Raw genomic sequence first — 13456 nt, 5'->3', positions numbered from 1 at the left:
AGGCCAGGTTCAGAGGAGGCCCCACTGGAACACCCACCCTATTCCCATCCCCTGCCCCCATGATCTGCAGGAAGTGTCCCAGGAGACCCCCCTCCCAAGACCTGGTTCCGTCCTTGTACCACGAGTACAGTGAGGGGGCCCCTCCTGCCCTGCCTGGAAATATTACGTCTGAGCTAAACCTCGGGCTGCAATGTGGCTATGGTATCATTCATTTGGTCCGGACCAGTACTTCCTGCCCAGAGATGAAATAGCAGGTTTGGTGGTGCCTGCAGCAGCCGCCTTTCCCTTCTCAGGCCCCTTTTCCTTCTTAAGGCTCATCAGAAGCAAGTGGAGGGGAACAGGTTGCCCTGAGCCCTAATTTCTGACCCTCACACCTTGTCCAAGAGTCCAGGGTCACCACTGTGTCTTGGCTACAAAGCGTCTTCCTAGAGGCTACTGCATTTCAGCACTAGAGTTGAGATCCAGGACTTCCTGTGGGGCCTGGTTAACAGCCCATCTTCCCCCGCCCCCACCCCAGCATGCTTCCCAAGACCCTCACCGCTGCATGGGCAGGGCAAGTCCAGCACACTCCTGCCCCCTTGGTGGGCGTGTGGCCCTGGAGTAAGTGGACATGGCTTCCTGAGTGGCAGGGCCACCGCCTCCTCACTGGCCCGTGAGCAGCAGTGCCCCAGCCGCCACCCTGCAGCCTGGATGGGTGAACCCCCTCACTCCAGCCCTAGAGTCCCTCCCAGCAGGAAGAATTCTGACCCTAAAGCCTTTCCTAAGAGGAGCCCCCAGAGATGGGGGCTGGGGGGTGGGGTAGGACTCAGAGCTGCCCGCCCACGTGGAGGAGCCTGGGGTGTGGACAGAGATGCTGGGAGCCACAAATGCCAGCCCAGGGTGGGACAGGCACAAGGGCTGGTGCTGGAGGGTCTAAATGCCACAAGTAGGGGTAGTGAGTGTGTGTGTGTGTGTGTGTGTGTGTGTGTATGTACGTAAGTGTGTGTGTGCATGTGTACATGTGTGTGTGTATGTAAGCGTGTGTGTGTGTGTGTGTGTACGTAAGTGTGTACGTGAGCTCGTCTCCTGAGTCCTCGAGGCTGAGCAACCTGCATGTCAGGCTGCCTGTGTTAAAAGGAAAGACAGAGGCGAGCCAGGCCTGGGGTGAGAAGAGCAAACAGCAAAATGTAATGACTTTAATATGAAAGAATTTGCCACTAATTAGGCACAAACACTCCACTAATGCAGAGAACACATGTTGTGGATTTCACTTAAGCAGGAACCAAATGAGGTGAAAATCCTTCCGAAATGATAGCAGTTTACCAGCCGAAGGAGGATGCTGCCGACCACGTTCCTGCTCTTAGAAACACAGCCCTCTTGTCTTCGTGGCCTCTCTGCACGTGTCCCCCTGTCTGCGTCTCTTCCCTGACTCTCCCTTCTCCATGCTTTCCCGTCCTCTTAGGACCACATGCCGCTCTGTCACCCGTGTTCTGACAGCAAACAGCGGTCAGATCCCAACTCCCCGGGCCTCTGGTTCTCTCCACCTATGCCCCCCAAACATGTACCTCCTCTCCAGACTGGAGCCTGAAGTTCTCTGCCTCGGACAGATTGCGGACACATCCCCTCCAGAGTGCCCCCAGCCCTGTCCCCCGGCCCTCCTCGCCCAGCAGGCTCTGCCCTGGACATCCATCCCACACTCCAGCACCCCTGCCTGAGCTCCATGCCCCTTCCCCTAGGCGAGCGGTCTTAACTGGAGGCAGGTTTGCCACCCCCCCCCCCCAGGGAACACTTGGCAATGTCTTGGGATGTTTTTGGCTGTCACACCTGAGGGCGGCTGCTACTGCATGGAGCAGGTAGAGGCTAGTGATGCTGCTAAGTGCACAGAACAGCCGGCACCACCAGGCATTATCAGCCCCCAAGTGTCAGCAGTGCCGACGCTGAGGGCCCAGGCTCTGGGAGACTGGTCTTCCCATGACAGGGACTCACTCAGGCATGGGCTGGTAGAGCGGAGTTGGAAACCAGCCTGCCCGACCCCTCCGCAGCTCCTCTCCCCAAGACCACAATACTGACAATAATACAACCACTCGTGTAGTATAACTATGCCACACACTGTGCTAAGAGCTGATGTGAACTATTTAATTTTCAAATCCACCCCAGGAGACAGTCCTATATGCTCCCCCCCACCCCCCGCCTTTTTTTTAAATTTTATTTATTTATGGTTTATTTATTTATTTTTTTGCTGCACTGGGTCTTCTTAGTTGCCCTGGGACATGTGGGATCTTAGTTCCTCAACCAGAAATTGAACCCACAGCCGCTGCAATGGAAGGCAGATTCTTAACCACTGGACCCCCAAAGAAGCCCTGAGCTTCTGTGTGAGAAAACTGAAGCACAGAGAGGTTGATGCCACTTGCTCGGTCACCCAGCAAATAAGGAGCAGACAGAAGCCTGGGTCTATCTGAGTCCAAAGTCAGTGCTCATGGATGAATGAACTACTTATATTCCCCACCCCCATATCCTCCTTACCCCTCCCCTATCAATCTCCCCAACCCTGCCCTTTTAGAATGAACCTTCCCTGAAGCTGGCACTATAAACCCACCTGACTGCCTTCCCTCCCCGCACAGGCCCAGCCTCCAGCCATTGGGGCAGGCAGCTGCCTGGAGCTGGACGGGGCTTCTGCAGAGCTTGGCAGAGCTGGGCCCTGGGGTGATCCGACAGGCCCTTCCCGGTAAGAGGCAGACCAAGAGACCTCCGCTTCTGTACAGGTGGTGACCATTGGCATGGAAGCCAAGGGCTGGCCCAATGCATCTGTCACCCCTGAGCTTTTAGAAGGTTCTCCTTGGGAGGCCTGGGGATTCTCCCTGTATTTTCTCGCAGCCCCCAGCCTCTCCCACCCCCACACTAGCCTTCCAAGGAGGCTGCTGCCTACACTTCCCAAGATGTGTCATTAAAAACACACACTTGCCGAGGGGAATCCAGGCTGCCATGTGTCTGCTGGGAGACGTGTCGTCTGCAGCAACTGGGGTGGAGAGGGCTGGTGTCAGCCGCAGAGAAGGGACCTGTCCGAATGCTGGCCTGAGAGCCAGGTGCTTCCAGGTCCTTGGAGCATGAAAAAGCCTGGCCAGGTGGGGAGAAATCCAGGCTGTGGAGGGAGTGGTGTGGAGCTGGGGAGTGTGCCGGCTTAGCAGGGCTGAGACCTGGGGAGCAGGGCCTTGGGGCCTCAGGGCCACAGCTCACTAAGGTGAGAAGAACATTTTTCACCTTATGTTCTGGAGTGAGGAAGGAAGTGGGACTGGGTGCTAGGAACTGGGGCAGAAGACAGAGGGAAGAATCTGGAAGTGGCGAGCAGGGAGCAAGCAGAGGACGTGGGGTTGAGGGACCTATGAGAGGTCAGACAGACCTGCGCTGTTCAGGGTGTGGCTTCCTGGTTGCCTCTGGAAGGAGATTCACACCCTCACCTGCGTCCCTTCTGGGCAGATGCAAGGCCTCACCTTCTGCCTCTGTCCTCCGGCCCTACCTGGCCACACCATACTGTGTCCTGTCATACAGGCCCTGCCCCTCAGCTAAAGTAGAATTTGCAGGAAGCCGCAGTCAGACCTGAGAAATGGCGAAGCCTGGCCCGGGACGCTAGCTGGCTCACAGTCTTCTCCAGCAACACCTTGAGGCCCCTTATGTTTTCTAGACCCCAGGCACAGGGCTGAAGTTCTGGTCTTTCCACTCAGTAGGGGAAATACCATGACCTGTGAAAGCTGAGATCCTAGGGCCCTCAGGGTGCAAGAACACCTCACTCATGGGATCTGGGGGAGAAAGCTTCCCCAGAAGTCATGGCTAAGGGCTTTCAGGAAGGATGAAGAGGTGTGCGCAGGTAGTAGGGCGTGTGTTCTGTCTGGTTTTTATGTATTCGACTGCATCAGGTCTTAGTTGCACATTACATCATCTTTAGTTGTGGCATAAAACTCTTGGGTTTCCCTGATAGCTCAGTTGGTAAAGGATCCGTCTGCAATGCTGGAGACCCCGGCTAACTTCCAGGAAGATTCACTGGAGAAGGGATAGACTACTCACTTCAGTATTCTTGGGCTTCCCTTATGGCTCAGCTGGTAAAGAATCCCACCCGCAATGCAGGAGACCTGGGTTCGATCCCTGGGTTGGAAAGATCCCCTGGAGAAGGAAAAGGCCACCCACTCCAATATTCTGGCCTGGCGAATTCCATGGGCTGTATAGTCCATGGGGTTACAAGGAGTTGGACACTACTGAATGAGCAAAATCACTGCAGATGGTGACTGCAGCCATGAAATCAAAAGATGCTTGCACCTTGGAAAGAATGACCAACCTAGATAGCATATTGAAAAGCAGAGACATTACTTTGCCAACAAAGGTCTGTCTAGTCAAGGCTATGGTTTTCCCAGTAGTCATGTATGGATGTGAGAGTTGGACTGTGAAGAAAGCTGAGTGCCAAAGAATTGATGCTTTTGAACTGTGGTGTTGGAGAAGACTCTTGAGAGTCCCTTGGACTGCAAGGAGATCCAACCAGTCCATTCTGAAGGAGATCAGCCCTGGGATTTCTTTGGAAGGAATGATGCTAAAACTGAAACTCCAGTACTTTGGCCACCTCATGAGAAGAGTTGACTTATTGGAAAAGACTCTGATGCTGGGAGGGATTGGGGGCAGGAGGAGAAGGGGACAACAGAGGATGAGATGGCTAGATGGCATCACCAACTAGATGGACATGAGTCTGAGTGAATTCCGGGAGTTGGTGATGACCAGAGAGGCCTGGTGTGCTGCAATGCATGGGGTTGCAAAGAGTCGGACACGACTGAGCAACTGAACTGAACTGAACTGAGTGACTTCCTCTTTCACTTTCACTTTTGAAAACTCTTAGTTGAGGCATGTGGGATCTAGTTCCCTGACCAGGGATTAAACCCGGGCCCCCTGCCTTGGGAGCGGGAAGACTTAGACACTGGACTAGCAGGGAAGTCCCTAGGGCATGTGTTTAACAGAGGGAAGAACATGGCAGGGAACTGGTGGTCTTGTCCCATGTGGTGGGAGAGAAAGAGCAGGAGGAGCCTGCTGGAGGCTGGAATGCCCAAGATGAGACCCAGAGCCCAAAAGGACTTTGGACTTGATCTTCAGGGCTTCAGGAAACCATGGAAGGATTTTAAATCATGATTTTATGTTTTAAAGAGTAGAAAATGGGGTAAATGGGCAAGCCTGGAGGCAGGTATGTATCTTTGCCTCAGTAGTACGGTAGGCAGTGTGAGAGGCGACTGTGGCCTGCCCCAGGGGCAAGGCCTGGGGAGTAGGGGTCAAGGCACCCGGATGAGATAGCAGGTGCTGGGTTCAAAGGAAAGGGGTTGAGGTTTACTTAACTGGGGTTTCCCAGGCCAGGAATGTTGAGAAAATAAGGAAGTGAGACTCTGCTGGAGGTGGAGAGGCAGGGAAGGGGCTGAACTGGGGGGAGGAGACTTAGGAGAAGTCTGGATTGGGGCCAGAGGGAATGGAGAACAAAGATGAAATCAAAGGCATTTAGGAGCTAGTATCTGCTGTGCTTGGTGATTACGTGTCCCTGGAAGAGCCTTGTGCACCCCAGCTCTGCTGTTGCGCAGCCTGGATGTTCCTGGCTTGCCACGTAATCAGGGAGGTCTTCCTGGAGGAGCTGGGCAGTATCCAGAGGTAGAGTAACTGCTGGGTAGAGAAGTCCCAGAGGCTGATCCAAGGCCACGTGCAGAGCTGGGGCAGAGAGAGGGCTGGACAGGCGACATGCAAAGCCGAGTCCTCCAGGGTCAGGGGGTCCAACTCTTATTTTACAGAGAAGGAAACTGAGGTCAGAAAAGCAAACCGCCCTAGCTAAGGCCATACAGAATAAAGGGGCCAAGTAATGGGGACCAGAGCCTGCCTCTCCCAATGTCCAGTTAGGAATCCTCTCTTCCCACCACCTGGTCAGAGAAGAGGTGGCAGGTACATGAAGAACAGAAGAGAGAGGACCGGGAGGGGCACCCTGGAGGCTGGCGATGGACCGGGAGGGGGACCCTGGAGGCTGGCGATGGAGGGAGGGGGCAGAACGGAGAGAAGCTCCTGTTCCCAGGATGCTGAGGGGAGTCAGGAGCTGCTCAGGACCAGGCTGCCCTGGGCTTTGGGGATGGGCAGCTAGCATGAATCAGGCCTGTAGGAGAGCTGTCCAGGCGTCCCTGGCCACTTGCTCCTCAGTGGGAGAAGACAAAGCCTCGCTCCCAGGTTCATCCCCATCCCCCAGCCCGTCCTGCTGGGTTTCAGGGAGAGAGGGGACTTGCCGGAGCAGCCCCACCACCGCCACTCCCCCCTGGGCTTCCATACTGCCAGAGAGCAGGGCTGGGCCGGCCTGCCTGGAAGATCCTGGGCTCCCACTCTAGCTCCTTCTGGGGCTTTTCCCAGGCTGCCGTGCCCCCTCCTCTCCCACGCACTGTGCTGACCCGCCCGAGGCGCCGGGCGCCAGCTCCACAGCCCATCATTAGCCAGCCCTGTGTGGGGAGTTGGGGGTGGGGGGTGCATCAGCCAAGAAGAAAACATCGGCAGTTTCTGTGACCCCAAATGAGGGCGGAGGCGCCTGGATTCGGACAGTAGCAATTAGCCGCCGACTGTGGGATCATGGGATGTTATCACCTCTGCTGGCAAGGTTAGTGTGGAGGGGACTCAAGGACCCAGGACAGCCTGGGGCTACCTCAGGAGGCACCACTCCCAGAGAGAAGCCCACCAGGCAAAGGCCACGTGCTGCAGGAGGCAAGGGAAGCCTTCGTGCTGAGCTAACAGGGGCGTGGGGCAGACTCGGGCCCTCATGCCCCCGGACCAGGTGAGGGGTGCTAGGGTTGCAGGCACAAGAGCTGGGCCAGCTGCCGTTCTCCATTTTCCTCGCCTAGCCCTCTGCCCTTGTCACCCTGGGCCCCATCCTGGATGTAGCAGGAAGGCTGGAGGCTGGAGGTGTAGCCTGGGCTCTTGGAAAGTTCCCGAACCAACAGGGAAATATGCCCAGGGCATAGATACGAGATAGGACAAGTTCAAAGGACTTCAGTGAGAGCCTTGCTCAGGTGGGTTCCTGCTGACAGAACGACTGGGTCCAGGTGACACTGATTGGCAAGGCTTTCCCAGAGAAGACGACCCCAGAATGGGGCTTGCTTTCACATCTCCCCCTCTGCCCCACCAGCCTGTCCCCCAGGAGGCCAGGTTGTGACTTGAGAAAGAGAAGAGCCAGCCAACCAGCCCTGGGAGCTGACATTTGGAGAATGTAGCAGGGCTGGGAGGAGGGGACCTATAACCTTTAGGTCACTGTGCTAACTCAGCAAGGTTTCATCTGGCGGCCCTGCCCCACCCCCCAGAGTGAGTGAGTCATCCCCACTTAGCACTTAGCTGGTTTCTCACCGGATGTCCTGTTCCTTTCTTCCAGTTCCAGGGCAGGGAGCAACGGAGCATCCCTAGAAAGCCCTAGATATGGATCCCAAAGGATGCTGGTTTCAGAGAGGCCTTGTTGGGAAGCCCAGCATCTCCCACCCAGACCTGCCACTTCTGCCCACCCGACTGAGGGCACCAGGGCAGAGTCTCTGGAAAAGAGTGGGGAACAGAAGAAGAGGCAGCCCATGTCCGAATGCTCTGAATGCCCCTCCCCAGCCTTCACCCACCACACGGGCCCAGTCCCACCTGCTCAGCTAGGGAGAAGAGGGGTCTGAGGTTTCAAAGCTTAGGAGGAGAAACTGGTCCAGGTGGTATGGGTAGGAGAGCGTACCCCGCCCCCTCCGTCCCCGCCTGCCTGCACGCGCGCGCACGCGCGCGCGCACACACACACACACACACACACACACACACACACACTCTGAGACACACCCAACTGCGTGGGAACCTGTGGCCCCAGCCTTGGATTAGCTCAATGGCAGGCAGGGAAGGGCCTTGGGGAGCAGGTTTGTCGGCCACAACTGAGGAGCCTTTGTGTTTTGTTGCTGAGCTGGGGCTTTTGTAGGTCCATGACGTCTCGGAGGCCGGCCCGACGCCTGCCTTGTTGGCTCAGCACTTCTCAGAAGCCATGAAGGTGGCCCAAACTGCCCAGTCTCAGCACCAGTGGGGAAACTGAGGCACGGGTGCAGACCTGGATCCCAGACCCTAGAGCTCATAGGATGACCAGGGATAAAATAAGCAGTGCTCAAGGTCAGGAAAAGCCACAGACTAATTCTTTGATATCCCCTGGATGCAAGAACCCCTCTGCCAAGGACACGGGCACTCTCCCCCCTCACTCCCCACCTCCCTGGCTTTTTCCTGCTCTGCACATAGCAGCTCCCTGCAAGTGCCCCCAACCGGGGTTCTTAAAAGTCCCTGTTCCTAACCTAGCACCTGACACCCAGTACTGGACTCCGACAGGGCCTCCATCCCTGCCCCGAGTCCCTTGACCTTCCTGCCCACCAAGCCCAGTGTAGGGTAGCCCAGGCCCTGTGATTGCAGTACTGTGACTGGTGTTTTTGTGCCAGTGGAGACACTGAGGTTACAGTCCAGGAGGGACACCACCGAGAAAGTTAGCTTGAGAGCCTGGGTTTATTTTAAAGCAGAGTGGCAAGAGCACTGGGGTGGGTGCTACTGTTCTGTATCCCCAAGCGAGTGACCCAACCACTCTGGACCTTCATCTCCTTTGTAAAATGATGCGTTGCCTGGTCCTTTGAGCTCCACCATGGTATCTTTTTGGTGATCCTGATTCTCACATATGGGGCAGCCTCTACTTCTCATGTACACACTCCTGTCTTTAAAATGGATAACCAAGAAGGACCTACTGTATAGCACAGGGAACACTGTTCAATGTTAGGTGGCAGCCTGGATGGGAGGGGAATCAGAGGAAGAATGGATGCGTGTGTATGTACGGCTGAATCCCTTCAACTGTTCACCAGAAACTATCACAACATTGTTAATCGGCTGCATCCCAACACAAAATAAAAAGTTCATAGAAGAAAAGAGGGAACCTGTGGGGAAGAAGAGACAGTGCCTTCTGCCCACCAGACAGCTGATGGACCAGCCCTAGCTGTCAAGGGAACCAGAGAGAGTCTGTAGGGTATTCTGCCGGCATCAGCCGTGACACAATCAGCTCACCCCAAGGCCAAACCCGGCTCCTCCTCTCTCCCGCAAGGACTGTGGTCTGTTTAGAGACAGTGGGGATACAATAGAAAACATGCTAAACACACGTCAGGAAACAGAAAAGGGTGCAGACTCAAGTAATATGCGGTTGGGCAATAGAATAGAGGTGTCGGCCGAGTAAGAGGTGATGAGAGTCCAGAAGGGCTTCCTGGAAGAGGGGAACTAGGGGCACCCCAGATCACGCCTAATACTCAGTAGGTGTCCAATAAGCATTTGTTGAGTGAAGTTCCAGGAAGGGAGGCCTCCTTCTTCATAAATGAGAAATGATGATGTTGGTGATGGTGATGAAACTCAGAGAAGGCTTCTGACCCACCTCTTCTGCACAGAGAAGGGCCCTGTTCCTGGGCCCCACCCCTATCTAGCCCTTTCTCCTCTCTTTTGGTGGTGCCTGCAGCTATCAGCGTCGCTGGGGTGGGGTGTGCCCCCCTCTCTGAAAACCTCCCAATCCACCCAATCTAAAGAATGAGGGACATTCTACCCCACCTGCATCCCATGGATGGGGGTGCAGGGCAGATTGGGTTCTGAGTCCCTGAGCCTAGAGAGGGGGGAAGGTAAGGGAGGGTCTTCAACTGTTATCAGTCTTCCCAACGCCTCCCAATTTCACACCTCTGGGATCCTTGTCTTCAGTGACCCCAAACTCCAAGGGTTCCCTTATGCCCTACCTGACCCTGCTAACAATAGCAGTTCTAGGTACTTTCACTGAAAGCATTTTTACTGCAAACATTTGGCCACATGACGAGTTGGCTATGAGGCAATTTTGCCATGAAAGATGAAATAACTGGTTGACAGTTTGGTTTCATCTGGTTGAGATGCTTTTCTTCCAGGTAGTGATGTTACTGATGGCTTTATTGAGCTGACAGAAGATAACAGTTTGCCCTAAGAGTTGGTTTTATGTTTTTAAACAAAACTACACTGGAGGAGAAAGAGGCCAAGGAGAAAGAGCCCGAGAGCCTCCAAGGTACAGAGTTGAGCCTGTATTTCCCATAAAACTTTTTTGAGTCTAATCAACAGACATGAGACAATGTGTTAAGAACACTCTACAGTGTGGAGGCTTTCCCAATGCAACTCAAGGGTCAATTACAAACATCCACCCTAATGTTTGGAAAGTGATACCTCTCTCAATGAAGGAAGAAACTTCAGTAAAAAAAGAAAAAGTTCAATGCCAGATGAGGAGATGAATCAACAAGCAAAAAAAAAAGTATAAAATACTATGAATGAAAGACTTGGTAGGCAAGTGTTTACTGCTTATACAAGGACAACCCACAAAACAAGATCAGTTCTCGGTACAGTATTGCCATGCTTTCACACACACCTTCTCCAGTGGCTCAGTGGTAAAGAACCCACCTGCCAATGCAGGAGATGTGGGTTTGATCCCTAGAGAAGGAAATGGCAACCCACTCCAATATTCTTGCCTGGGAAATCCCATGGACAGAGGAGCCTGTCCTTGAGGTCGCAAAAGAGTCAGATGCAGCTTAGCGACTAAACAACAATTTTGTTTCGCCTTTCTCCTGTTTCACTATGTCCTTTTTAATGTCCCTCTTATTTTTTATTATTTTATCTTTTTCGGCAAAATTGCCTTAAGGACAATTAGTTACGCAGCAAAAATGTGGCAAAGGTGCTTAAGGTGGAAATAGCAGACAAAGCTAACAGTGGGCCGTAGGCAGAGAGGCCCAAGTCAGGATGCCCCTGCCTGCCCCTTGGAAGTCCTCTCACCTGTCTGTCTGCTCATCACCGGGCAGAGGGGCAAGGGCCCAGGCCACCCACTTGGTGCCCAGTGAGTGGGCACTCAGGCACCTTCCTCTCTGCCCCGCCCACCATGGGGTTGCTTCTGGGGGAGTCACACAGGACGGGAGACAGCAGCCTCATCCCAAAACACATACAGGGTGGGGAGGGTCACCTCAGCCTAGTGAGGCGATAATGGGTGAGAGGCAGCGCCCCTGGGGCACCTGAGCCCCTTGCAGCAGCCTCTGCTCCCCACGCCCAGGCCGCTGTCCACCTTCTCCCCTCCTGGCACTCTGCAGGGTGAGGTCGCTGCTGAAGATGTGAAAATGAATGTCAGTCTGTGTCCAGGCGCTGAACACCACGTGGCCCCACACTCCGGACGGTGGAAGGAGACGGGGTGGCTGCGGGCTTGGCAGGCTGTGTCCTACTCTAGGCCCCACCACCATGCCCTGGCACCAATCCCAAGATGGATCCTGGTGTCTACATCCCTCCTGCCCCCACCATCCCCACCCCGCCTCCCCCCTCCCCCCTCCCCCAGTGGCCCGAGCCCTCCCAACTGGCTTTTCCTGTTCCCAGCTTTGTGTGGTGAAAGTTCCCCAATTATACCCACATTATCTCAGCTGCTGGGCAGCCTCCAGCAGGCTTGGGGAGTGGAGGCTGGGGGGTGGGGGAGGGAGCACCCGCTTACACTGCTGGGAGGGCCTAGGGCTTAGGTCCTTGCCAACTGGCCAGTCAGCAGGAGTACTGGGCTGACTGGCCCACTGACCTCACTGTGGGATGGTGTCTGGGGCGGGGCACAGCTGGGCTGGGCTGGGCTGTGGCTCAGAGAATCATAGACAGTGGAGGCCAGAAGGGACCAAGGAGATAGTGAAGTCCAGTCTGCTCCCTCCCGTGGGAGGAGAATAGGGCTCAGAAAGGGGAAGTGACCTGCCAAGGTGCCAAGGCAAGCTCTAGACGGAGCCGGACTAGAAGCCAGCACCCCCAGCCCGCTGCTCAGTGTCACCTCCATGATTCCCCCACCAACCCACAGTGTTCTCTGCCAGGGACATGTCAGAACCCCACAGACTGGCCAAGGGGACAGCTGGAGAGATGGGGTGATGGCATCCCAGGTGGACCTTGAAGGGCTGTGTGGATGTGAGCAGACGCAGAGGAGGGGAGCATAGGGAAGCTTTCAGAACGTGGCAAGGGCCTGGCTTCGAGTGCCAAAGATACGTTTACTCAGCAGGCATGTCCTGAGTGCCGGCTGTGTGCCAAACATGGGGATACCACTCTGACCTAGAGAGACCTGGCTGGTACCTTCTTAGGGGAGGTGTGAAGGGCAGCATGCTTCACTGACCATAGTCTTAGGGGCCTTCAGAGGAATATGCTCTGCTCCCACCTCCATCATGCAGAGGCAAGTGTAGCCCCGAGTTCCCACTCTGGAAAGCAGACTTCCTTGGGGGCCCATTTAGGCCCTCCCCTGCCTCAGGGTCAGTCCAGAGCCTGATGTTGATCTTAACTGATGGTGCTGAATAAAGTAACTGAGTGAAATAAGAAAGCAAGGATGGCTGATGACAGAACTCAGGAGTGAGCCCACTGGAGGGCATGGCAGGCCCAGGTAGATTAGGGGGCTGAGCCAAGTTCAGAGTTGAGGAAAAGCTCAGACAAAAGCCATTCGAGAGGGAATAAAGCAAAATCGGCAGGGAGACTAGAGGGCGTTCATTCATTCACTTGATGCCACTGATCACTCCTTCCTGCCTGCAAGTCTCTCCTCTCCGTCTTCCACTGCCATCTGTCTGGCCACAAATGTTTCCTGAGCACTTACTATGACTGGAGGCTGGGCCCGGTACTGGGGATACAGGGATGGAAAAGACTCAAAGGCTGCTCTGAGGAGGTCATCATCTGGCAGAGGAGAAGCCAGAGGTGTGAACAACCACATTCCCAGGCAGAAAAGAGCCACTATAGGGTTGAGAGGATCGGGGAAGCTTCCCGGAGGAGGTGGCCTGAGCGGGACAGCCATAGGTGGAAAAGGGCCTGGGCCTTCTAGGGAACTGCAGGGACAGGAGTCTAGACGTGTAGCATCAGGCATTCCCTGGGGGCCCAGTGGTTAGGACTCTATGTTCTCACCGCCAAGGGCCCCAATTTGATCTCACAAGTCTCACTGTGTGGCCTTAGATGTGTAGCTTCTACAGCTTTGTGCTCCTTGGAGGCTGGGACTGAATCACTCATTGACATGACTCCAGTGCTGATAACAGACTCAAAAAGTGGCGCAAAAACGGGAGGAAGGAGGAAGGAAACTCAGAAACATGGCATATTCCGTGGAACAGTCCAGTTGGATGTGGTTGGAAGGCCTCGTGTACAGAGAGATGTGGACAGAATGGCACAGCCCAGATGATGAGGACGTCAAATGCCAAGTTATGACAGCCAGACATGACTGAGAAGGCGAACGTGAGCCAGAGAGGCTGAGCCTCATGCAGTGCCTGCATCTCTCAGCCTGGTTGGGTAGGGGGGCCGAGCCAGTGCACTCCAGGGCCCAGGCACTCAGCCCTTTATGGGGAGAAGACAGTGGGAGTGGCCTTATTGATGGGGCCCCTGGGGCTCCCCTAGCGCTTCCTGCCTCCTGACACCTCCTCATCCATCA

At 55.0% G+C, this 13456-nt stretch overlaps 1 protein-coding gene across 1 annotated transcript in view; it reads left to right on the top strand.

Moving 5' to 3' along the window:
• NECTIN1 (nectin cell adhesion molecule 1) overlaps positions 1–13456 on the top strand; it is a 68447-nt gene that overhangs the window by 40292 nt on the left and 14699 nt on the right. The gene's annotated exons all lie outside the window — the stretch shown is intronic.

The sequence above is a fragment of the Capricornis sumatraensis genome, chromosome 16 (assembly GCF_032405125.1).
Source record: "Capricornis sumatraensis isolate serow.1 chromosome 16, serow.2, whole genome shotgun sequence".
Classification (NCBI taxonomy): Eukaryota; Metazoa; Chordata; class Mammalia; order Artiodactyla; family Bovidae; genus Capricornis; species Capricornis sumatraensis.
The sequence above is the reverse complement of the archived record's forward strand: the minus strand, read 5'-3'. Positions and strand labels throughout refer to the sequence as shown.